Here is a 22,281-nt window from a genome sequence, read left to right on the forward strand (position 1 = left end):
AGCCGTGCCGGCGTCTCCGGGGAGCTGCCTGGTGCTGTCCACTCTGGACCGCCCTGCCCTCTGCCTCTGTGCTCCAGGGTGGCCCCCGCGGGTCTGAGAAGGCCAGGCCAGGGCCACCCCAGGGCGCTGGGCCAGTGAGGGGCGGGCGGAGGGAGGCTGGGGGAGGGTAGCTGTGAGGGACTGATAACACGCGGCTAATTGACAGCAGCTGCTGTTCCAGGCAGAGACTTGTCAGCTGTGATTAAGCAAGGCTGCCTTTAGGCCAATCAACTTCAAAATTATGCAAATGGAGCCGCAGCCCAGACCACAAGGACGGCACCAGGCCCTTCTCCCGCCCCCCACCAGCCTGCAGGGCCCCCCCCCGGCAGTCTTCCACTCTGGGCACCCCCTGGAACCGGCGCCACTTCTGGGGGTTAACGACTCTCCCACCCACACGTTCCGTAATTGGCACGAAAGCTGCTGAACTGGTGGTGAGCCGGCAGCCGCCCAGAGCCAGGCTGGGGCCAGACGCAGCGCTCCAAGTGTCAGCTGCCCCAGCGATTAGCCAGGCCTGGTCAGCCAGTGCCCCAGGCGATCCACACCCAGGAGGACTGCCTGGTGGCAGTGGCTGAACGTGGAGGGAAACGGTGCTTCCCAAGGTGGCAGGAGCCGGTCTCGGCCACCCCCCTGAGTGCCAGCAGACCCCTGGCCACCTCTCTCTCACCAGCTCCATGGCCCCCGGCTCGGCCGGCTGCCGCCGCCTCTGCTGATGCTGCTCACCCAGGCAGAGTGTGGAGGGGAGGTGCAGGGGAGACTGGGGGAGAACAGACCCTCAGCCACGGCAGAAAGCCAGCCCTAGACTTACAAGGAGCGAGCACTGGTCGGCGACACGGGCCGCAGCGCCGCCGTCGACAGACGTGGGGAGGGAAGCAGGGACCTCGGCCCGGCAGGAGCTCGGCCCGGAGCCCCGGAGCCAAGTGGTCCGAGCCCTGGCACTGAGAAGTGGCGGCGCCGCGGCCAGCTCAGGGCCCGTGCCCCCGCCCGTCCCCCTGCCCTGGGCCCGGTGGCAGTGACGTCAGCAACCTTGCTCCCCGCGTGAAAGCTCAGACCCCTCCTGATGGAGCTGCACACGGATCCAGGGTCGCCCCCGTGCAGCACCCCCGGGCCGAGCCCCAGCCCAGCCACGACGGCGGGGGTCCCTCTCGGGGGCAGGGCTCCGGCACAGAGCCTTCACCCCCCACCGTTCACCGGCCCGGCCCAGCCCGGCCCAAGATGCTGCCTCAGGCTGTTCAAGATCCAACAGCCCTCACACTGGGGAGGAACTGGCGGATTTCAGAGCGCGGTTGACGTCCGGGTAAACAGTGTCACGGAGGCCTCATTAGCGCGCGGCTTCTGGGGGCTGCGGCTGCAGCTTCTGGGGAGCGGCGCGGGGGCATCAAAAGCGTGCGCAGAAGAGCTTTGTCGGCAGGAAACCCGGCGGCGGACAGGGCTCCGCGGCGAGGGGGTGCGGGCTGCGGGGCCCACGGCCACGGCCACGGCCACGGCCACGGCCACCGCCTGGAGAGGCCTGAGTGAGGCTGGTCTCGGCCAGGGCCCCGCACGTAAAGTGGGGTGCCGATGCCGCCCCCTCGAGTGGGTGTCACAGGGGAGATGGACGGACGGACGGACTCCCCGGGCCGGGCCTCCTCCGCCCTTCCCGTCCTCCTGGTGCACGGCGCAGTGGGCGGCGGGGGGTCATCGCGGTGTCTCGCGTGAGGACAGAGGCTGTCACTTCTGGGGGTCTCCGGCTGCCCGGCACGGGGCTCCCTCCACCGGACATCACGCCGGCCGCCCCAGCCTCACATCTCCTGCGAGGCTCGGGTGGACACAGCCTCGTGCCCCTGTGGTCAGCTGCGGTGGGGCGGACATGCCCTGGACTGTAGCCCACGGAAGCCGAACCTGGCTCGGGGACAAAGGACAGGGCCGGCCGGTCGGGGGCCGAGGGAGGGAAGGCCTGTTGCGTGAGCACCTGTATGTGTCCTGCACATGCTGGGTGTCTTACAAACATCGTCTCCTTCCACTCCCACGAGAGGCGGGGTTACTGCCCCCACCCCGCCTGCAGAGAGAACCAAACCTCAGAGGGGTTGTGTGCCATGCGCAAGGCCACACCGCTGCTGCGAGGGCCTCGAGGCCAGGCCTTGGGCCTTGGGGAGGAAGGGGGAGGAGCTGGGAGCTGCCGCTCCTGGAAACCAAGCCACTTCCCATCTCCCAGGGCCTGCAGGGAGCGGCGCCGAGGCTCTAGGGACCCAGGGCCTCAGTTTCCCAGGCTCGCCCCAGCCGGCCGGGCCACCTCCAGCGCTGGGGACTCCCCACAGCTCCCGGGGGGCCGTCCTGCTGGCTCTGCACCCCTGCCCTCCCCCTCGGCTCTGGCTTATTTTAAAACAATCAGCATTTGGCTCCAGTCGTGAAAGATGAGATGTGGGCGTGGTGTTAGGAGGAGTGGGGCACACTGTGCCCAGGAAAGAAAGGGGTCACTGGCTGGCGTGGGCTGCCCCAAAATGTCTCAGACCGGGGGCGGGGGGCAGATCTGCTGCGGCTCCCTCCCTCCCTTCTCCCCACCCATCAATCATTTGGGCAGGAAATTCACTGAGCACCTACTGTGTGCCAGTCCTGGCTCCAGACCCCCCAGCCCCCAGGAACACGGGGGGGGGGTAGGCAGGCACAGGGAGGGGGCGCTCTCTGCCCGGGAGGGCCCCTCCCCTCGGGGTGTCCACGGGTGAGGCCCCTGCAGGCCACTGGCTGCCCAGGGCTGGAGCCAAGGCTGACGCCCTCTGAGGCCCCCGGCTGCACACCCAGAACGGGGCGAGGACGCGGCGGTGGCGCTGGGGGCTGGGGTTGGGGGCTGGGCGTGGGGTGGGCGGAGGCGGCGAGGGCCTGGCCACGGCCTCGGACGGCTACAGATGAACTCCGGTTCATCCGCTTCCCAACCGTGCCGAGGAGAGAAAATAGCTTTCACACTATATTTTCTGATTTTTTTTTTCACTCCACTGCTTCTAAATCGATCCAGAACAGATTGTCCAATTGTTTGAATTTCAAGACAGAAGTCTCCTAATCTTTCTCTCATCCTGCCCAGAATTCTGCCGGGCCCCCGCCCGCCCTGGCGACCTCACGGCTCATGCCAGCCCCAGTGGAGCGCCCAAGGCTGTGCCTGCCTCACCCGCTGTCCCGTGGACCTGCAGGTGCCCACGAGGGGCTGGGGCTCCACGCACCCAGGCACCTTCACATCCAGGAACCCACTGCCTTCCCCGAAGAACAGAGCTGGCCGGGCCCCCCGGGGTCCTGGCGACACCCCGCCTCCCTCTGCCCAAGTCACGGCAGTGCGGCAAACAGGTGTCATGTCGGAGACCAGTGGGGCTGCAGCCGCGCCGACTGGCACCGTCCGCCCTGGTCACGCCACGCGCTGCCATCCTGGGCCCACACAGGACAACACACAGCCCACACCTAAGCCCAGGCTTCTGCCCCGCTTGCCACGACACGAACGCCATGCGAGAGCCACGCCAGAGCCCGGAAAGATCCCAAACCCATTCTCCAAGGTCCCCCCGGCCTGCCAGCTCCCTCCACTGCCTGTCTCATTTAACCATCAACCCAAGGGAAGCCACCGTCGCTGCCACCTCCAGGGAGGCCTCCTGGATGCTCCCCACCTCGGCCAGCACCCACACCCGCACCTTCCCTGATCCAGGGCCCATGCGTCCAGGCCGAACAGGTGACGGCAGCTGCATCTCTCAGAAGCCCGGCCAGTGGTGGGGGCCGTCTCAGGAGCAAAAGAGCTGGCAACCCAGCAGATGGCCGCCCACGGCACCTGCCACCAGCCATGGGGTTACAGACCCTGCCTCCCTCAACCTCCAGGCTGGGGACAACCCTCACGGCCCCCTCAGACCCCATTCCCTCCTCCCCAGGGGCTGGCTCTCTCCCTCACCGGAGGGAGGGAGGAGCACAAAGGAGTGGGCAGGGCCTGTCTGTGGGGACCATTTTGCTGGGTCCCAGGGATGTGGCCACAGGAGGGCCTGCTGTGGACCCATTTTATAGGAGAGGAAACTGAGGCACACAGGAGCAAGGCAGCCGGGCATCAGCAGTGAGCCCTGCACCCACGCCAGGCCCTGCCTGCCTGGAGTGTCCTTGGCCTCCCGGTAGAAGCAGCAGAAGCCGCCGGGCCCAAACCCTGGCTTTGCCACGCAGCTGCTGGGCGCCCTAGCCCAGGTCACCCGGCGTCTCCAAGTCTCCAGCAGACGGACGGCACCCGCGCCCGCTCAGAGACTGTCCCGACGATGACGGGAGGTGCGTGTGCGAGGTCTCGCAGCCGCCCTGGGCAGAGCAGGCTGGGCCGTGCTGTGGCTCCCGCAGGCCGGAGTCTGCCCGGCGGCCAGCAGTTCCCTGTGTTCCCTTCCCCGGCCCTGGCCTCGCGCCCCCCAGGAGGGCTCGGACAGCCCAGAGGCCCACACCACGCCGCTCCCCGGCGCTCCCCGGGATGGAGCCCGAGCACGCGTGCCGCCTCCACTTCCTGTTCACTTGGCCCGGCATAGATGACCACCTGCGGGGGGGAGGTGCCATCCCCCTCCCCCTGCCCAAAGTGGGGAGGATGTGGGGATCCCGGGGAGTCCAGGCACCCCCTGAGCAGCAGGCCAGGAAGCCATGGGCCGAGCCCAGCCTCACCCAGCCCCATGAACACCAGGCAGCCTGGGCCCCGGATTCCAGCCGTGCGCCCAGTCAGCATGAGCAAGGGGCTGGCAACAGCAAAGTTCCGCTCCAGGCCTCTCGCACCTCCTGAGCCGAGCCCGTGATGCCGCCTGATGGCGTCACGTGTGCACCTGCCTGCCCACCCCGCACCCCCTTCCCTCCCTCCTTTCGTCCATGGCACACCTAACGCACGCCAGCCCCGGGCCAGGTGCCGGATCCAGAGCTAACAAGGAACGGGGTTAACCTCTGCCCTCCCACTGTGCCGCCCCCTCTGCTATGCGATGCACGGGGCTGACATTAACCTCGGTGGTGACGTGTACGGCGCAAGTCCCCCGGGCCAGCCTGCACCAAGCACACCCCTTGGACTTGCTCATTTAATCCTCGCAAGAATCCAGCGAGGTGGGGCTCAGAGAGGTGGGGTAACTTGCCCGCGGTCACACAGCCTGCAGGCTGGCATCCGGAGCCTGGCAGTGCCCACAGAGCTCAGAGAACCCACGGTGGTGGGCACCGTGGCCAGTCGGGCGCCTGGACGGTGACAGTCCCACCTGTGGTTCTCACAGCCACTGTCCGAGCCATCGTCCCCATCACAGCCAACCTTCTGGAAAATGACTCCGGCCACGCACAGCCCAGCGCCGGCCGCAGCTGACGTGGAGCTGGATTGGCACCCGGGGCCCGAGCCAGCTCCCACACCCCCTGCTCCATGGCTGCCACGGTGCTGGGTGGTCTGCTTACTGCCTGCTTTCCCCCCATCACCCCACCAGCCCCGCCCCAGAGGCCCCTCCCCGGGGGTCCAGGGGTCCTGGAATGAGCCGATCCCGCTCCTGCGTGGCTACCCAGGCAGCAGAGGCTGGCACGGCACTGCACGCACACCACACGCACTCAGCGAGGCCGGTCTCACAGTGACCCATTTTGCAGGCGAGGATGCTGAGGCCGCAGAGCTCACGACTTGTTCAAGGTCAGGGGAGGGCAGCGTCGTTGGCCGTGGCCTCCATCACAGCCTCTGTGAGTCCAGGCTGCGCGGGGAGCAGCACCGGCACCGCCCGACACTGCGGCTCACTCTCCGAAGACCCCCAGGCCCCGGGATCAGATGCGGGGGGCGGGGTGGCGCTCCTGGAAGGCAGGCGATCTAACAAAGGCCGTCAGAGCACACAGCAGAGGGCGCAGGCCGGCTGCTGCCCAGCGGAGGGCTGGACGGGGGCCAAGCCCTCCGGGGCGCCATGGTGATCGGGCAGAGGCGGCCCCCAGGGGCTCGGAGCCGGCAGCCCCAGCCCGGGGGCCCTGGGGCCGCGGAGGAGCAGGGCTCTGGACGGTGGCACAGCAGCGCCGGGTCTTTGTTTACTGTCGAGAATTTTCCACGTGACGGCCTCGCTGCTCTGGCCCTCCCAGCCTCACAGAGCACGGCTGATCCACAGCCTCCCGGCTCGGGGCCCGGCGCTCCCCAGAGAAAGCGGGGGCCTGCCCTGGGGTGATGGCAGGTAATGGGTATGGAAGAGCTTTGTAAAAAGCGCCTGTCGGGGGCCAGCATCGTGGCACAGCAGGTGAAGCTGCCACCTGTGACGTCAGCATCCCCACGTGGGCGCTGGTTCAAATCCCGGCTGCTCCATTTCTCATCCAGCCCCCTACTCGAGGCCTGGGAAAAGCAGCGGAAGAGGACCCAAGGGCTTGGGTCCCTGCCCCCAGAGTGGGAGACCGGATGGAGCCCCTGGCGCCTGGCCCAGCCCCAGCCGCTGTGGCCCTCTGGGGAGTGAATCAGCGGATGGAAGCTCCCTCGCTTGCTCTCATTCGCATGAATAAATCTCAATAACAATGATAATAATAAAAAAGCAGCTACTGAGCCAGGCTGGAACAGAGGAAGCTGCCCCGCCCCCTCCTACTTAGCACACTCCTAGGAGCCCTTCCAGACCCCAGCCAGGCACCTCTTCCAGGAAGCCCTCCATGACTCCTCTCAATGCCGGATTTCCTTTTGTTCTGCTGCCCTGACTCTGCCCCACCCCCACTTGTAAAACCTGGGCCAGGGCAGGGCTCCTTGCCCGGGGGCGGCACCCCATCTGGCACAGCGTGGCGCCTGAATGACAGCTGTGGATCCGGCTGCTGCACACAGGCACAGCCCTCCCGACAAAGGAAAGCAAATCGCCGCCGTCCCCAGCGCGCCCGGTAGCCTCGCGGGAAGCACTCGCGCCGGCTTGTGGAAGGCATTTGCCTTTATTTTTAATGTGTGCCGATCTCTCAGAAAACAGCACTTTATTTTGAGCCCATCGAGCGGCGAGGAGCTGCGGAGTCTGGCAGAGCAGGCGAACTTTCCCAGCCCGCTTTCCCAAGGCGAAGCCCCGGGCCGCGGGCTCGGCAGCCGGCCCTCCTCGCCCTGGGCCTCGCCCCCGCCCCGCGCCGCGCCGCGCCGGGCATCTCTCGGGGCCTGCCCGCTGCAGTAATCGGATTCCGTAGCCGGGAGTTAAAGATGCGGCTTTGTCTCATTTTCCAGGGAAGTGTGTGCGTGAAAACTGGGCTTTCCCTCCCAGGGCTCCGCGGAGCTTCCAGAACTTAACTCAGTGTTAAATGGGTGTCAACTGGGAGCCACCCGCGTGATTCCTCCAGGACGCGGGTGTGCGGGCGCGGGCGGACAGCGGCCACACGCCGCTCCCTGTGGCGTCCGCGTGGCGGGGCCCAGGCCTGCTGCAGGGGGCGCGCCCTGAGGCTGTAGTGCCAACACCATGGGGTGCTCGGCCCACCCCCGCCCCCGCCAGCCCCACCAGGCTTCTGGACAATGCCCACCCCGGCCATAAAGGACATCGGATTCACGGTGTGACCTTGAGCCCACCCGAGCCTGCTCTGGGCCTCAGTGTCCCCATCCTGACCCAGGAAGCAGATGAGCCTCAACTCCCTCCCAGCGGCAGCTCCGGGGGCGGGGGGGCTCCCTCCCGTGCAGCCTAGCCCCCGGCCCCTCCCCCACTACGACCACGGCTGGCTGGGCTCCCTGGGGTGGGGGCTGCAGAGGACACTGTGACGGAGGGCCCGGGGGCAGGACCGAGTGGCCTCAGGGTCTCCCCTTGCGGGGAACGTGGGTGCTGTGGGGAGGGAGGAAGAGAAGGGGTCCCTCCCCAGCCCTGCTCTGTCGGGGGTGGGACAGCAGACGGCACCCGGATGTCCCAGGAGAAGGGTGTGACTGGGTGGTCCCCAAGACCTGTCGGCTGGGGGCGATCCCTTTTCACCTGAGCCTGGGACGGGCTACGCCCGGGGCCAGTCCGGAGAAGGAGGGCCCAGTGCTCCTCTGAACCGGGCGGCACCGGGCCAGGCCCCGGCAGGGCCGTGGGGTGACCACGCTGAGTCCAACTTCTCGCCTGCACAGTAGCACCCCCGCTGCCAGCCCCCAGGGGAGCCTGCCAGGCGCAGTCCCCTGCTGTGGAGGCAAAGTCGCCGCGGGAGACTGCTGGACGTGGTGTCCACCTGCGACCCCCTCCAGAGGCCAAGGGGCTGGGCCCGGCAGCACCCTCGCCTCTCACTCAGGGTGGCCGGCAGGGCGGAGGGGCGGGCGGGGGTTAGAGACGGCCCCGGAGAGCACACCCACGGTCGTGTCCCAGAGTGCCCCTCCCCTCTGCTTTGCCCTCCCCCACTGGCCAAGCCCTCTCGGGGGCTAGGGAGGCGGTGTCCCTGGCTCAGAGGCCCCCGCCCCACCCCTGAGCACCTGCGCTTTGCCCCAGCCGTCTCTGCCCAGGGCACCTATACCTCCTCCCTTTTTGTACTGACTCCTGCCAGACCCGTCTGGCCTAGGCCTCCTGGCCCAACCCCTCCCAGGCTCCCTGGGGCAGATGCGCCCCCACGTGAGACCCCACAGCCCGGGGCTCACCCCAGGCCCCCCCAATCATACTGGCTTCTCAGGGGCCAAGGAGCCGTTGGGCAGCAAGCTCGGGGCTCACTGGAGAGGGGGATGGGGCAGGGGGCAAAAGGACCGACGTGTGACACGTGACGAGGGAGTGGCTGAAACGGATCCTGCTTTCTGTCCAAGCCTGGCCCCCGCCCCCCATCCTGTCCTGTCCTGTCCTGTCCTGTCCAGCTGCCCTGATGGGCTCCAGGCCGGGCGGCCCAGGAAAGCGGGGTGGACACACGCATACTCACAGGCCCAGCTGGGCGGCTCCCCCTGCCTCTCCCTGACGCGGGAGACAGCGCCGGCGCCCGTGGGACGGGGCTGCGGAACTTTGCGGGTACCTCGTGCTCCATCTCAGCCTCCGGCAGCTGTGCGGGACAGATGGCCGCTGGCGGGGGGCTCCTGCCTGAGCAGCCGCGGACCCTCGGGTTCTGAGCGAGCCCGGGGGGCCGTCCTGGGCTGACCCCAGGCACTGAGCTGTCTTCAGATTCTGGTCGCCACCTGCCCCGAGTGAGAGCTTCCGGTCACACGTGCACTGTCGGCATCAGGCCAGGGCACTGCCCCTCGCCACGATCTGGTCGGAGCTGACCTTGTCCTTCTACCGTGGCCGCCACGGGCCGTCAGGAGCCAGGAGCGCACACACAGCCTCTTCGGAGACCCCCGCCACCATTTTCCAGGCCAGGCAACTGAGGCCCAGAGCAGGGCGGGCAGCTGCCTGGGGTCACCCAGCCCTCAGCGGTGGATGGCAGTGACTCCATCCACCTTGCAGCCCAGGGAAAGAGGCTCAGAGCGGCCCGAGCCCTGCCCAAGGTCGCGCGGCCAGCCCTGGGCGGCTGGCGCCTTCTGCTGCCCCCAGCACGGTCTGGGGTTCCCCAGGAGGCAGCAACCAGAGCGGAGGGCTGAGGGCAGGGCAGGCACCGAGGCGCAGCACTGCTCCCTGCAGATTATGTAACTCCCGGCCCGACCCGTGGGGCCGCCAGCCCGCAGGAGACCCCCCCAGCCGGGGCCTGGCCCTCCAGCAGCCCCCTTCTTTCCAAAGAGACACTGGAGGCGCCGGGACAAACTGGCTTTTTTTTTTCCCCTCCTTCTCCCCCTCTGGCTGAGTAGCAAATACTAACACTAATAATGATAATAATAATAATTAGAATAAATATAACCTGAAGGCGCTTGGGGTCTTGTTACCATGGCAACCGCTGGCGCTAATGAGCTTGCCAGGCCGCCCAGCCCCGGGCGCGGGATCAATATCGATTGGGCCCGGGGAGGCGGCGGCGGCGGCGGCGGAGACTCCGCGGAGGCCACGCGGCGGGCTGGGACCCCGGGGGCACGCACTTGCGGGGGGCTTCCCCACCCGTCGCGCCGCCCATCTGGGGCCCCCGGCACCTGCCAGGTCCGCAGAGTGGCCCCAGCGCCCTGTCCAGCGCGCACCGGGCTCCAGGCTCGCTGCGCTCCCGGACGCGGGTCCTCCCCTCGGACGCGGATTTCGGTCTCCGCCGCCGCGTCCCAGCTGACGCGCCCACGGCTGCCCCGCCGACCCAGGTCCCTAACTCTCCAGGGTTCAGAGACCCCGACCCTGGCGAACCCTGGCACGGACCCCAAAGCCAGGGCACGGGCCGTCCCGCGCGGCTCCTGCTCCCAGACCCTCCCCTCGTCGTCCCTGGCCCCGTCCTAAGGTGCTGCGACCCCTGGTGCACCTCACCCTCTTCTACCCGCGCGCCCACCCTTCTCCGCCCAGGGCGCTCGCACCCCTTCTCCAGAACCCCGCCGCCGCAGACCCCGCCCCCCACTCGCCGGGACCCTCCTCCGCCACGAGCTCCGCCCTCGGCCCCTTTCCCCAAACGCCGGGACCCCGGCCCGGGTACGCCCTTCCCCCGCGCAGCCCCCTCCCGGCTCGTCCGGGGCGCGCAGCTCACCTGGCGCCCGCCGCTCGCTCGCTCGCTCGGTCCTCGCTCCTCGCTCCGCCGCCGGGAACCGGCGCCCGCGGGAGCCGCCTGCTGGGGCGCGGGGGCTGCCCACGCCCCCGCGGTGCCCTCGCGGCCGCCGCCGCAACAGTTGTCCGGGTTCCGGGGGCTGCGGGGTTCCGGGGCCGGCGCCCGGAAGGGGCCCGCTCCTAGGCGCGCCGGGCGCGGCGCGGCGCTCCGGCGGGCGCTCGCGCTCCTGGTCCCGCGCCCGGCCGCATGCCCCGCGCCGCCGCGGCTGCCCGGCCGCCCGCCAGCCCCGCGCCCCGCGCCGCGCCCGCCGCCGCCGCCGCGCTCGCCGCCGCCGCCGCCCGCTCCTCCTCGCCCTCTGCTGCCCTCTCTCCGCGCTCGCGGCGCCCCGCCGGCCTGGCCCCGCCGCGAGCCGGCGAGCGAGCGCCCCTCGCTGCCTGCCGCCCTCCCTCTCTCCTTATCTCTCCTCTCGCCGTCGCCGCAGCTCCTGTGCGCTCCGCGCGCTCTCGCTCCCCCTCACGCGGCTCCTGATTGTTCCTGGGCGAGCCGGCTCTGCCTCGCCTCCCGTTCTGCGCCGTACTTTCGCTCTGCCTTCCCGCTTCCCCCCTGCCCTCCTGCTCCCGGGCTGTGGCCCTGACCTTGCCCTGCTGCAGTCTGCAGGGTTCCTAGGGCAGTGGCCAGCCCAGGGCGGCTGCTCAACCCCTGTGTGGTAGATGGGGAGATTGAGGCGCCCCGACCGGCAGGCTTCCTGGGGTGGGTGCACCCTGGCCTCATCCCACCCTGGGGGCCGAACCGAGCCTGGGGAGCCTCTGCCCTCCCTGCAGGGGGGCACGACTCCCTCTCCCTGGGACAAGGGGCAGGTGCCTGAGTTCAGCACGGGCGTGGTTGTCAGGTGGATCTGGGCTGGGGCCCCGGTTGCTTCGGCTCCTTGGCAGCTGTGTGGCCCAGAGCAGGTGTCTGGTTCCCAGCCCCGGCTGCCAACCCCGTGGTGAGGACCGGATAACAGGGGGTGTGTAAGGGAAAATGAAAGCAGGCCCAAAGGCGCAGGTGACTCGTGGAGTGGTCGCCGGGTGGGTGAGGGTGAATTGGGGCAGGGGGCTCTTGGGGCTGTGGCCCAGGGGGGTCAGGCCAGTGGGATTTGCCATGTGGGACACCGGGCAGATGCTGTGCCCAGGCTCAGCCCTGGCACGCGCCCCCTGGCTGCTGGCGGAGGCAGTGGGGCAGCCCCTCGCCCTAGCTGGCCGCGAGGCCTTTGGCCCAGCACCTGACTCCCCCTGCACTGCCTCCCTGCTGGACGGCTGCATGAGGGGCTGCCCTTCCCTGGGGGGCAGGGGGAGCATCCCATCTGCCACGAGGACCAGAGAGGTGGAGAAACAGGATGGGGCTTGGGGCGTCCACTTTGACTTTTGTCCCGTCCGCATAGCTGTCAGCACCAGGCACAGGCAGGGCCTTGAAGGACAGGTGCTGGGGGGGGGCACAGCAGGGGGCCTGTGTTGCTGGGGTGAGGGGGTGTGTCTGTTGTGCAAGTGGTTTCTGTATTTGTGTGTGTGTGTGGTGCGTGTGCCGTGTGTGTCGGCACGCGTGGGTGGGTGGAAAGAGCAGGCATCTCCCTTTCTCGGGCCCCCCCGCGGGGGTGTTGTGGCTGTTCCCGTGCGTGGTGGCTGAGCGAGTCCCACGTGAGGGGCCTGCGGGCGGGGACGGGGAGAGGCCGGCAGCAGGGGTGCGAGACCCCTCCCCAGCCTGACGCTGGCCTCTGCGGCCAGGACCCTGAGCTCCCGCCTGGCCGGGCTGATCCCCCGCGCCTGCCATGTGCGGGGCTGTCGGCCCTGCCCCTGCCCCTGCCCCTGCCCCTGCCCCTGCCCCTGCTCCGTGGCGTTGCCTCCTGGCACCCACTTTCCTCATCACAAGTGGGGAGTGCTCCGAGGGCCGGGCGAGGGCTGGATGAGGCCTGCAGCCACGCAGCCAGCGGAGCTGCCCGGCCCCCGGCGCCCCTCTGACCTTCCGGGAGGGCCCGGGGCACGCAGGCAGAAGCGTGGCTTTTGGAGCTGGACAGACGGGCTTGAGCCCAAGACCACGTGTGTTTGTTCTGTGGCCGTGGTGCCGGCCAGAGATCCAAAGCTCTGTCTCCCTGGACCAACGCCACAGGCTGGCGGGGGCCGTGTTCCCCGCCCTCCCGGCTCCCGGGGGCCCTCAGGCCAGCACCCTCAAGGCTCCCTGGGCTGCCCCCAAGCAGGGCCTGGTCCGTGGGTCACAGCGCCCCCTGCCTCCCTCTCTAGGGCCCCGGGTGATCCCAGAGGGATAATCCCTAGCCGGCTCCCATCCTGACTTCCTTTCCCTTCTTGCCATATAAGGCAAAGCAGACAGATTCCCAGGGTCAGGACGAAGCCGTCTTTGGCGGGGTGGGGGCAGCGTGTCTCGGCCGGCCCCTCCGCGCATCGGCCGGGCGCTGGCGACTCGGGGTGGGTGGGAGCCTCTGAACCGTGCCGGGCGGTGGGTGCTGGGCGGGGGACACCTCTCTCCACAGGTGACGGTCCCCCAGCACGGGAGCAAAGGCCCCCCGCCGTCTCCCAGCACCTGCTGCGTGTGCCGCGCCCGGGGCCCTGGTCCTATTTACTACTGCTCTGCCTTTGGGAGGCCTGCTCCCCCGCACACCAGCCTCGCGGCCGGCCTGGCGCATGACTCATGCGAGCCTTTACAGAGCCGCCTTTTCAAAGGGCTGGCTGGGGAGGGAGCTAAATTTAAAACCAGGCTTCCCAGGCAGATCACCTGCCATGTCGGAGCCGCTCCCGCTTAATTAGAAGCCGGGGCCTGCGGCCTGCCGGGCGGGCTCCACGCCCCTCCTCTGAGAAAGGTCAGGGCCCCCCCAGTGTGCCCCCCACCTGGGCAGCGCTTCCCAAGGGCACCCCCAGTGCTTTCTTTCTCCCACTTGAAGAGTTTAGGGTCCCAGCCCCCTCTTCCCAAACCCAAGACACAAAGAGCGGAGTTCGGCCGCGCCCGCGGGGATCGGGACTCCGGGCTGCAGCCCGGACCCTGTGAGCGGCCGCAGCTCCGGGCGAGGGGCGGCTGGGGTGGGCGAGGCCAGCCTCTCCGATCTTCCCAGTCCTAAGGGGCTGCACCCCTGCGTGCGAGGAAGCACTTCCGAGGGCCCTGGCTCACCCCCTTGTTCCCCCAGGGGGCAGTGGAGGCCCTGGGGTGGGGATTCTCGCCCAGAGCCCCGGAGGGCGTGGGGAGCCATCCCAGCCCCATCCCCTGGGAGGTGCAAGCCTGGCAGTGCAGTGCAGGTGGCCTGGAGGAGGCGGGGCTGCCCGGCGGTTAGGCTCGCTGGCTTCGGCCAGTCCTGGTCCCCGCCGGCACCCTGCCGCGTCCTCGGCCCCCATGGCTGCCCTGCAGGCTGCGACGCTTCTCCACATAGTAGGTGTGCAATGCACAGGCGCTGCTGCTGTGGTCTGCTGTTGTGGGAGCCCTCTGGGGTCCCGGAAGCCCCCTAGCCACAGCCGGCAGTGCTGCGGTAATGCCAGCTGTGTGGTTTGCCAGAGCCGGTGGCCATCATCTCGTCCCTGGGGGCTCCAGAGAGCCCCCTCCCACCCCTGCCTTGTCCTCCCCTGTCCCTGAGGCCCCCTCCCTGCTGCAGGTACAAACGCACCTGTTCCCCTCTGACCCTGGCGGCCTCAGCGGTGCGAGGGCAGGCAGCGAGCCCCCCCCCCCGTGGCCACGCCCTGCGGGGGAGGGGATTGAGCTGCTGCAACCCTGGCTCCGCTCTGTGGAGCTTGGGGGTGGGGGGCGCGCGCCACCTGTTTGCCGGAGCATTTGCTGCGGCTGCTGGCGGGAGGTGCCAGGGGGCCCCCGTGTGGAGGCTGGGGCTGAGCTGTGGGGTCTCGCGCCTCAAGGGGAGACATGGGGGCAGCCCCCGACCTCAGCCAGCTCGGAGACACGGCCGCCGCCCTGCAGCCACGAGGAATCAGACTCTGCCGCCACCTTGAACCTGGGAGGGGTTCCTCCCCAGCCTCCAACAAGGGCACCGCGGCAGGGCCGCCTGCTCGTGAGCCTGGTGACTCCGGAGCGGTGCCCCGCCCCGCCTTCCGGCCCTCGGAGCTGCATCACGGCCGCAGCCACAGGGCCCCCGCCGGCCTGCGCCTGCCCTTGGGATAGCACAGCCCTGGCCCGGGGGCCCCTGCGCCTGCCGCCGCCCCCCCCCCCGCCCCCCGTGCTGACGACTCCAGGATGAAGTGGGGAGAAAAGGCAGCAACCTCGCAGTCTGGGGGAAGCTGGCAGCAAGGGGCCTGCTCTGTGCTTGGGGGACTCCAACGAGGTGCCCCAGGCCCAGCCCCCCAGGAGGCGTCTGCCCCGGGGAGTACGGGGAGCTGGGAGGGGCTGGGCAGGGGATCCCGCCCCCTTCCCTTCCCGGAGCTGGAAGCCCAGCCCGCAGGCGCCCTGCATCTCTCGGCCTCCTGGAGCCCGGGTTGCTCTCCTGGGTCCCAGGACGCTCCAGGCAGGCAGCACAGGCCCTGGGCTCAGCGCACGGGGGGTGCAGGAAGTGGTGCCCAGCCCACGGGGCACCTCCTGGCGGGGCGCTAAGAGAGCTGGCTGCTGTGCTGGCTGGTCTCGCGGTCGGGGCAAGCTGTGAGCACCTGGGCCGGGTACTTGCCCCGGGCGTGTGCCTCTCCAGTTCACCGAGTGCCAGCCAGGAACGCAGGGGGCAGAGACAGGCAGACCCCTTAGAGCTGCAGGGAGGGCCGCCCAGGGTGGGGGTGGGGGGTCAGGGAAGGGCAGGGTCTCCACGTGGAGCCCTCTGGCCACTCCAAGGGGCAGGGGGTGTGCCTTCCCGTCTCTCTCTGTGCATCCTGGGCTGGGCGCGGGGTGCCCTGTACCCACGGAGCCACCTAGGGGTCGTCCTGAAGCCCCACGCCAAGCCCAAAGTCACTCTGTGGACTCCATTTCCGGGGCACAAAATGGGCAGAGAGGTGAAGCGACTTGCCTGGGGTCGGCCAGCAGGGAAGCGGCGGAGCCGGGATTTGAACCTGGGTCTGTCTCTGCCACTCTCTGCCCGGCCCCTTCTCTTGACCTTGGTGCAACGGGAACAGGAGCTAAGGCTCTGGGTTGGGAGCCTGTCTGGCTCCGTCCAGCCCGGCTCCGGCTGGCCGCGTTCCCCGGGGGCTCGGCGGCTCAGGCCCTGCGGCCGGGGCTGGAATTCCAGGCCTCTTTGATTTCACCGCGCGACCTTTCTCAGTATCATAAACTGTTTGGCTTGGCCTCCCATGGCAACCTTTGCTGTTGCAAAATCCTGTGTTTCTGCAAAGCCCCGGAAAGAGCGGCCTTTGGCGGTGGTTCCCGGCACTCTGTCGAGGCTCCGGGCTGCGGGGAAGCTGACCACAGGCGGGGGGACGGTGCGCCCCTCCCCAAGCGGCTGCCTCCAGCCCTGGCCTGCACCCTGGTCACTCACGGGTTGCCAGCTGTGCTAGGGCAGAGCCGGGCTCCCGTTCCTCTGGTTTCTGGAGCCTGGATTTAGGTGCCTCCCGCCCAGCCTGCAGCACTGCCAGGAGCCAAGCGCTCACGGCTTGCTCTCAGCCGCTGGCAGGGAGGAGCAGAGAGGTGAAGTACCCGGCCCCAGGTCACACAGCCAGGGACTGGAAGATGCTGCCTGCCGGCCTCAGCTGTCCAAGCTCAGGACCACTCACACCAGCCCGAGCAAAGGGGGCCTCACCTTGGGGTCCCCGCCACCCGGGGTCCCAGCCCGGCGAGGCGCCTGGCCCTCTGTGGTTAGTCCCAGTCGCTTCCACTCCGAGGTCTCCCAAGATCATTGCCAAAGAGAGGGTGGGCTGCCGCCTGCCTCAGAGCACCATGGGAGTATCTTGGAGCACCCGGATGCTCCGACATCAGCCGTACGTACCCCACGGGGGCAAAGTGTGCGGCCACCTGCCCAAGGCCGCCCTCATGTGCCACGCGGATGTGACAGTCACAGGCCTCAGTGTTCTCAGCTTTGAAATGGAGCCAGCAGTTCCTCCCTTTGAAGGACCCTGGGACGCTTGGCCAGCCGAGGCCAGGCGCATGCTGGGGGCTCTGCTGGGCCAGCCTCAGCTCCTGGCTCCATCGCACGGCCCACGGCCTGGGGTCTGGCCTCTCACGCGTCACAGGCACACCTGCTGTGGCATCTGCTGAGCCAGTCATGCGGTATCGGCACCCTCAGAAGTTAGCGCGGCCACCGTTTCCAGCCGCCTGCAGGGGGCGCCACATGCGGGGACCGACGCAGTCACACTGAGAGTGGTGCGCTCAGTACCAGGCCTGTGTCTCACGGCGAGGAACCAGGCTGGCACCTGCGCTCAGTACCGCTGAGGGCTTGAGGGGACACCTGGGCCAGCCTGGGGATGCGGGGCAGAGCCTGGCGTGGTGGCCAAGGAAGGGCTATGGCTGCGTGTTGAGGGCTCTCGGGAGCCTCCCCAGGGTCGGGGGCCACAGGGCTGAGGCCCCCCAGGACAGGGAGCCCGGAGGCCTGAGCAGGAGACGCAGGGACCAGTGCCAGGGGGAGCCCCACCCACCCACCCACCCCCCAGACAGTAGAGGCTCACAGAGCAATGCGTTCCCTGGATGAGGGGCTTCCCTGGGCACAGCCCCCGCAGGCCCCAGCTCTCATCTCTCAGCACCCTCTTCGTAGTGCCCCCTGGTCCAGGCCTCGTGTCCCCTGCCTGGACCTGTGCAGTAGCCAGTCATCTCCCGACTCCGCTCTCTGGCCCACGGGGCCGTCCATCCTTCAAATGGAGCCAAAGACGCTGCTCAAACCCTTGTGTGGCCCCCGCTGCCTGCAGTGCCACCTGCTGCCACGCAGCCACCCTGCACCTGCCGTGCCTCTCACCTGTCCTGAAGATGCCATCCTGCCGGGCCCCCCCCCCCGCCCCGTTTCCTCTCCCTCTCCCTCCCTCCCTCCTCCCTCCCTCCCTTGTTATCTCTGAGCCCGCAGCACCTTTGTCTCCCCCCCAGGAAGCCGCCCCTGGGTTCCTGCCCATCCCGACGTGGTCACGCGGGGTGACACCGTGTGTGCTTCTGTCACTGCCAGGCACTGTCTGAGGGCCGGGGCCGGGACCAGCCAGGGCCTGCCTCCGTGTGCCTGGTCACATACGTGGGCCTGCCTCCGTGTGCCTGGTCACATACGTGGGCCTGCCTCCGTGTGCCTGGTCACATACGTGGCTCTAGCAGGGAGCCGGCACAGAGCCTGGCCACGCGGGGCGCCGGGCACCTGCCTCGAACCTCCGCCCCCAGCTCCCGCGTGCACCCTGCTTGACTTAATTCTCCCCCAGCCCAGGGGCTGCTCTCCCTGCCACAGACGGTGATGGGTGAAGATCTGTGGTGAACCCCGCTGCGCACTCAGCACCCGCGGGTCCTCCCCGGCTCCGCCCCCCTCCTGCGTAGCTCGTCATCGTTGCCCAGACAGGCAGGGCCTTCGCCGCCTCACCGGCCGGCTTGTCACGGAACAAACGCAAGGTGAGCTGCACAGGAGCCGCGGGGGAGCCTGAGGGGAGGTCCCCGGACACCCCAATTCAGAAAGCTCCTCCTCCTCCAGGAGGCCTCCCCTGCCCGCTCCAGTCCTCCGGCCCACCTTCCGCCACACATCACACTCCAGTTCCAGGCTTTGTGTCCCTGGTGATGGTGGACAAGGACGGACATGGGGACGGGCCAACATTGTGGGCGGCCGATGGGTGGGTCAACAGTGGGTGGGTGGGGAATGGACGGACAGATCCAAGGACGGGAGGAGTGAGCATGTGATGGGTGAGCATGGGGGGTGGGTGAGGGTGAGCATGGGGGGTGGGTGAGGGTGAGCATGGGGGGTGGGTGAGGGTGAGCATGGGGGGTGGGTGAGGGTGAGGATGGGTGTGGGTGAGGGTGAGGATGGGGGGGTGGGTGAGGGTGAGGATGGGGGGTGGGTGAGGGTGAAGATGGGGGTGGGGGATGGGTGAGGGTGAGGATGGGGGGTGGGTGATGGGTGAGGATGGGGGGTGGGTGCTGGGTGAGGATGGGGGGGTGGGTGAGGGTGAGGATGGGGGGAGTGGGTGAGGGTGAGAATGGGGGGAGTGGGTGAGGGTGAGGATGGGGGGTGGGTGATGGGTGAGGATGAGGGTGGGTGAAGGTGAGCATGGGGGGGAGTGGGTGCTGGGTGAGCATGGGGGGTGGGTGATGGGTGAGGATTGGGGGTGGGTGAGGGTGAGGATGGGGGGTGGGGGATGGGTGAGCATGGGGGTGGGGGATGGGTGAGGATGGGGGGTGGGTGATGGGTGAGGATGGGGGTGGAGGGTGGGTGAGGATGGGGAGTGGGTGATGGGTGAGCATGGGGGGTGGGTGAGGGTGAGCATGGGGGTGGGTGAGGGTGAGCATGGGGGTGGGTGAGGGTGAGCATGGGGGGGGAGTGGGTGCTGGGTGAGCAGGTTCACGGGGCCACCCGGGCTGGGAGGGTTGACGGGCAGGTGGAGAAGCAGGAGTGGGGGTGGCTGGGCGGGCGGTGGCTGTGAGGCTGAGGGCCGGCCTGCGGTGTGGCTGCATGGTCCCTGGACATTCGGCAGCAACAGGGCTCGCGGCCCACCCATCGCCAGTGTTTACTGAGGGCAGTAGTGTTACATGTGCATTAACCAGCCCATTTCACACGTGTGATTATCACAGGGGAGGTGCTCCAGGAGGTCTGGCGGGCGTTGGGCCGAGCGCGGGTGATGGGGCGGGGAAGGGGCTGCGTCACCCAGAGCGGGTACTGGTGGGCGAGGGGTGGAGGGCCGGGCAAGCGCTGTCCTCACGCCAGGACACCCGGGTCAGGGAGCAGAGGCCACCTGGACACACACACACACACACACACACGTGTGCACACACGCATACATGCTGCATCTTGTCCCCCCCTTGTCAACGCAGCCACAGGTTCTGGCCGAAACGCGACCCTGCTCCTGCCACCCCCGCCCCAAAGCCGGGAACACCCAGCCCTCTGCTGCGCTGGCGTCACACGGCTGGCGGCCAGACTCGTGGAGGGCCCTGGCAGAGTCCCCCGGGTTCCAGGCCCTGGTCCTGTGTCTTGTCCCGGGACACCAGCCCCCGCCGCCCGTGCCTCTGCCCTGCCTGGGGTCTGGGACAATCCCCAGCTTCTTCCCGCCTGGCTCGGTCCGGCCTCCTTTTCGGGAAGACCAAGGCCCCATGAGGAAGAGCTGTGGCCGTGGCTGTGGCCGCGTGGGAAGCGCCTGCCACGAGTCCGGCTGGGGTCACTCTTGACCCGGCATCCGCCTTCACGGCCAGAGCGCCTTTCCCAGCAGTGAGATTGTGGCTCCTTCACAGGTGAACGGCTGTGCCCTTCCTCCGTGCCAGGGAGAGGCCTGGTGCCCGGGACGCCTCGGGGCACAGAGGCGGCCCCCCGGGCTCAGCCAGGCCCTCGGCACCTGCTGCAGACCCACAGCAGGGTCCCCTCCCCCACCTGCCACTGGGACCAGCGCAGGGCCCACCGGGTGCCCCCGGCCCTCGAGATGCCCCACCTCCCGGAGCTGCAGGTCCCTGTCCGAGGCACTTCTCTCCAGGAGACGGGAGGCAGGGTGACCTTGCTGGTGCCAGAGCTAAGAATAGCCCAGGGTGCCGGCACCCTGCACCCCTCCCCCGGCCGCGTGCAGGGGAGTGGAAGGACCCTGCGCCCCGCGGGCAGCCAGCTGTTGGGGGACTGCCGGCTTCGCGAGTGCTGAGTCAGCAACGGGCAGTGCCCTTGAGGTCCGCCGGGGCGTGGGAAGGCGTTGAATCCCGACTCTGCTGGGTCCAGGGCCGGCCTTGAGCACGGCCTCTTAGTCTCTGTTTCCAGTTAAGGAGACCACCGTGGCATTGCTTCAGGGGGTGGAGCCACTGTGCCGGGGACCCCCAGGCCCCTGGCCGCCCTGCCTCCAGCTTTGCCAGCCGCACCCTCCCCTGGGTCTCCCCGACTTCCTGTGCAGAGGTAGGAGTGAAGGTGCTAACGGCTCTGGTGTCTGCCAGCCCTGGGCAGACCCGGACGGGCCGCTCCCAGGCCTGGGGGCCTCAGACGAGCCCCTTGCCCTTTTCCAAGTTGTCCCCTACCCCGTATGAAGTGGGGATGCTGGCCCACCTTGGGGGCGGGGGCGATGGGGTGGCCCTCAAGCTGGAGTTTTGGAAACACACAGTGGGTGCTCGGCTATCCTGGCTGCTGTGTGACCAGTGCGGGTCGGGGGGCTGCCCCCTCCCTGCGACTCCGAGGGCAGGGCCGGCACCAGCAGGGAGACCATTCGGGCTGGGTCTGGAGGCACAGTCCCAGCTCTGGGAGTGGGTGCGGGGGAGTGAGTGGGAGGTCACTTCAGGGAGAGAGCTGCCCATCCGTAGAGGCAATCAAGTGTAACCTGCCCCTGCTGCCCAGGGACAGCACAGCAGTGATAGACACGCACATGGGTCAGCATCCACCCCGGGGGTCCACACCCACGGCCGGTAGAAACACACCGCAGAGTCCATGGGTCAGAGCTGTGCCTGCCGGGCCCCTGCCTCCCACCGCTGGCTTCCCAGAGCCCCTGCAGGTGAGGAGGAGGGGAGAGAGGGGCCGGAGGTGACGCCCTTGTGTGCCCAGGTCCCCAGCCGCCAAGCTGGGGGGAGGGGCTCGCAGCAGCCACCTTTGGTGGCTGACCATGGCTGGAGGGCTGGAGGGGTTGGGGAGGACCTGGTCAGGGCCGGTCACTGGGACAAATCCAGCTGGTTTGTATCCGCCACTCAGAGATCGGGGTGCAGTGGCCACGCCATGACCCTGGGGTGTCCCCTGACGACTGTGTAGCGGGGGCCTGGAGCCCAAAGAAGTTAGGTGGCCTCCCCTGCTCAGTCCCCCGGGGACCATCCTCCAACAGGGCGACAAGCCAGGGGTGGCTGTCTCCGTCTCCCTGCCCGGCCACCCAGCACGGGTCTGTCGTGTGGGGGGAATCCGAGCCGCCGTTGCAGCCTGGAGTGGACTCCCGGCCACACGCGGCTTCCCGAGGCTGCTCCAGGGGTCCCATCTCCCACCAGGAGGCTGCGGGCAAAGCCGCACTGTTTCCTTCTCCTGGACCAGCGGGAGGCCAGCACACAGGATCGGGGCTCCGAGGTTAGGGTGGCCCTCCCTGGGCAGCTCCTGGCTCGGTTCTCCTCCTGGTACCCACCCGGCTCTGGAGAGCATTGGGGCCTCGGCTGAGCCCTCCCCCTAGGACTGGGTCCAGCTCTCCCCTCCTGCGAGGGTTGTGGGGACAGCAGGGCCTGCAGAGATCCTCTGTCCACACCCTCGAGCTCTCCGCCCGTCCTGGCTCACCCAGGCTGCCAAGTCCCGGCGCTCCCTCCTGAGCCCGGAGCCGCGGGCCCAGCTGCCCGGGGCCAGAACCCTGCACCCCTCTGCCCCGCCGCCGGCCAGTCAGACGCCTCCCCAGGGGTCCCACCGGGCTCGGTTGGTCCCGCCCCCATGGAGCCACTGTCACCCTCGGACCCCTGACTCGGCCCAGCATCCCTGCGAGTTCCAAAGCTCATGCTATGCCAGGGGCTCCTCCAGCCACGGCGCCAAGACGCCAGCCGGCAGCGAGACGTCAGCGAGACGGGTTCCCACGGGCAGAGGACAGACGCTGAGACTCCCGCCCCGGCCTCGGGCCCCGCCACCGCACCAGAGGGCAGAGAGGGGACTGAGGGGACCCTCCTCCGGGAACAGGCTGGCCGCGGACCCTGTGTGTCTCCCAGGGCACGGGGCTGCTGCCACCTCTGCTTCCGGCCTGATGCAAGGCTGCAGCCGGGACTCGAGGTCCGACCCAGAGAGACCAGGACGGGGAGGGGGCCGGCGTGGGTGTGGCC

The 22,281-nt window shown here is 68.9% G+C and overlaps 1 protein-coding gene across 1 annotated transcript in view; it reads right to left on the minus strand.

The window, feature by feature from the left end:
- The window catches only part of SHISAL1 (shisa like 1), a 55,166-nt gene extending 44,390 nt beyond the window's left edge, over positions 1–10,776 (minus strand). Inside the window, exon 1 of the mRNA XM_070053028.1 lies at positions 10,462–10,776. The gene's annotated coding sequence lies outside the window, so the exon portion shown is untranslated. The remainder of the gene's footprint in view (positions 1–10,461) is intronic.
- Positions 10,777–22,281: the final 11,505 nt, after the last annotated feature.

Source organism: Oryctolagus cuniculus, chromosome 11 (genome assembly GCF_964237555.1).
Source record: "Oryctolagus cuniculus chromosome 11, mOryCun1.1, whole genome shotgun sequence".
Classification (NCBI taxonomy): Eukaryota; Metazoa; Chordata; class Mammalia; order Lagomorpha; family Leporidae; genus Oryctolagus; species Oryctolagus cuniculus.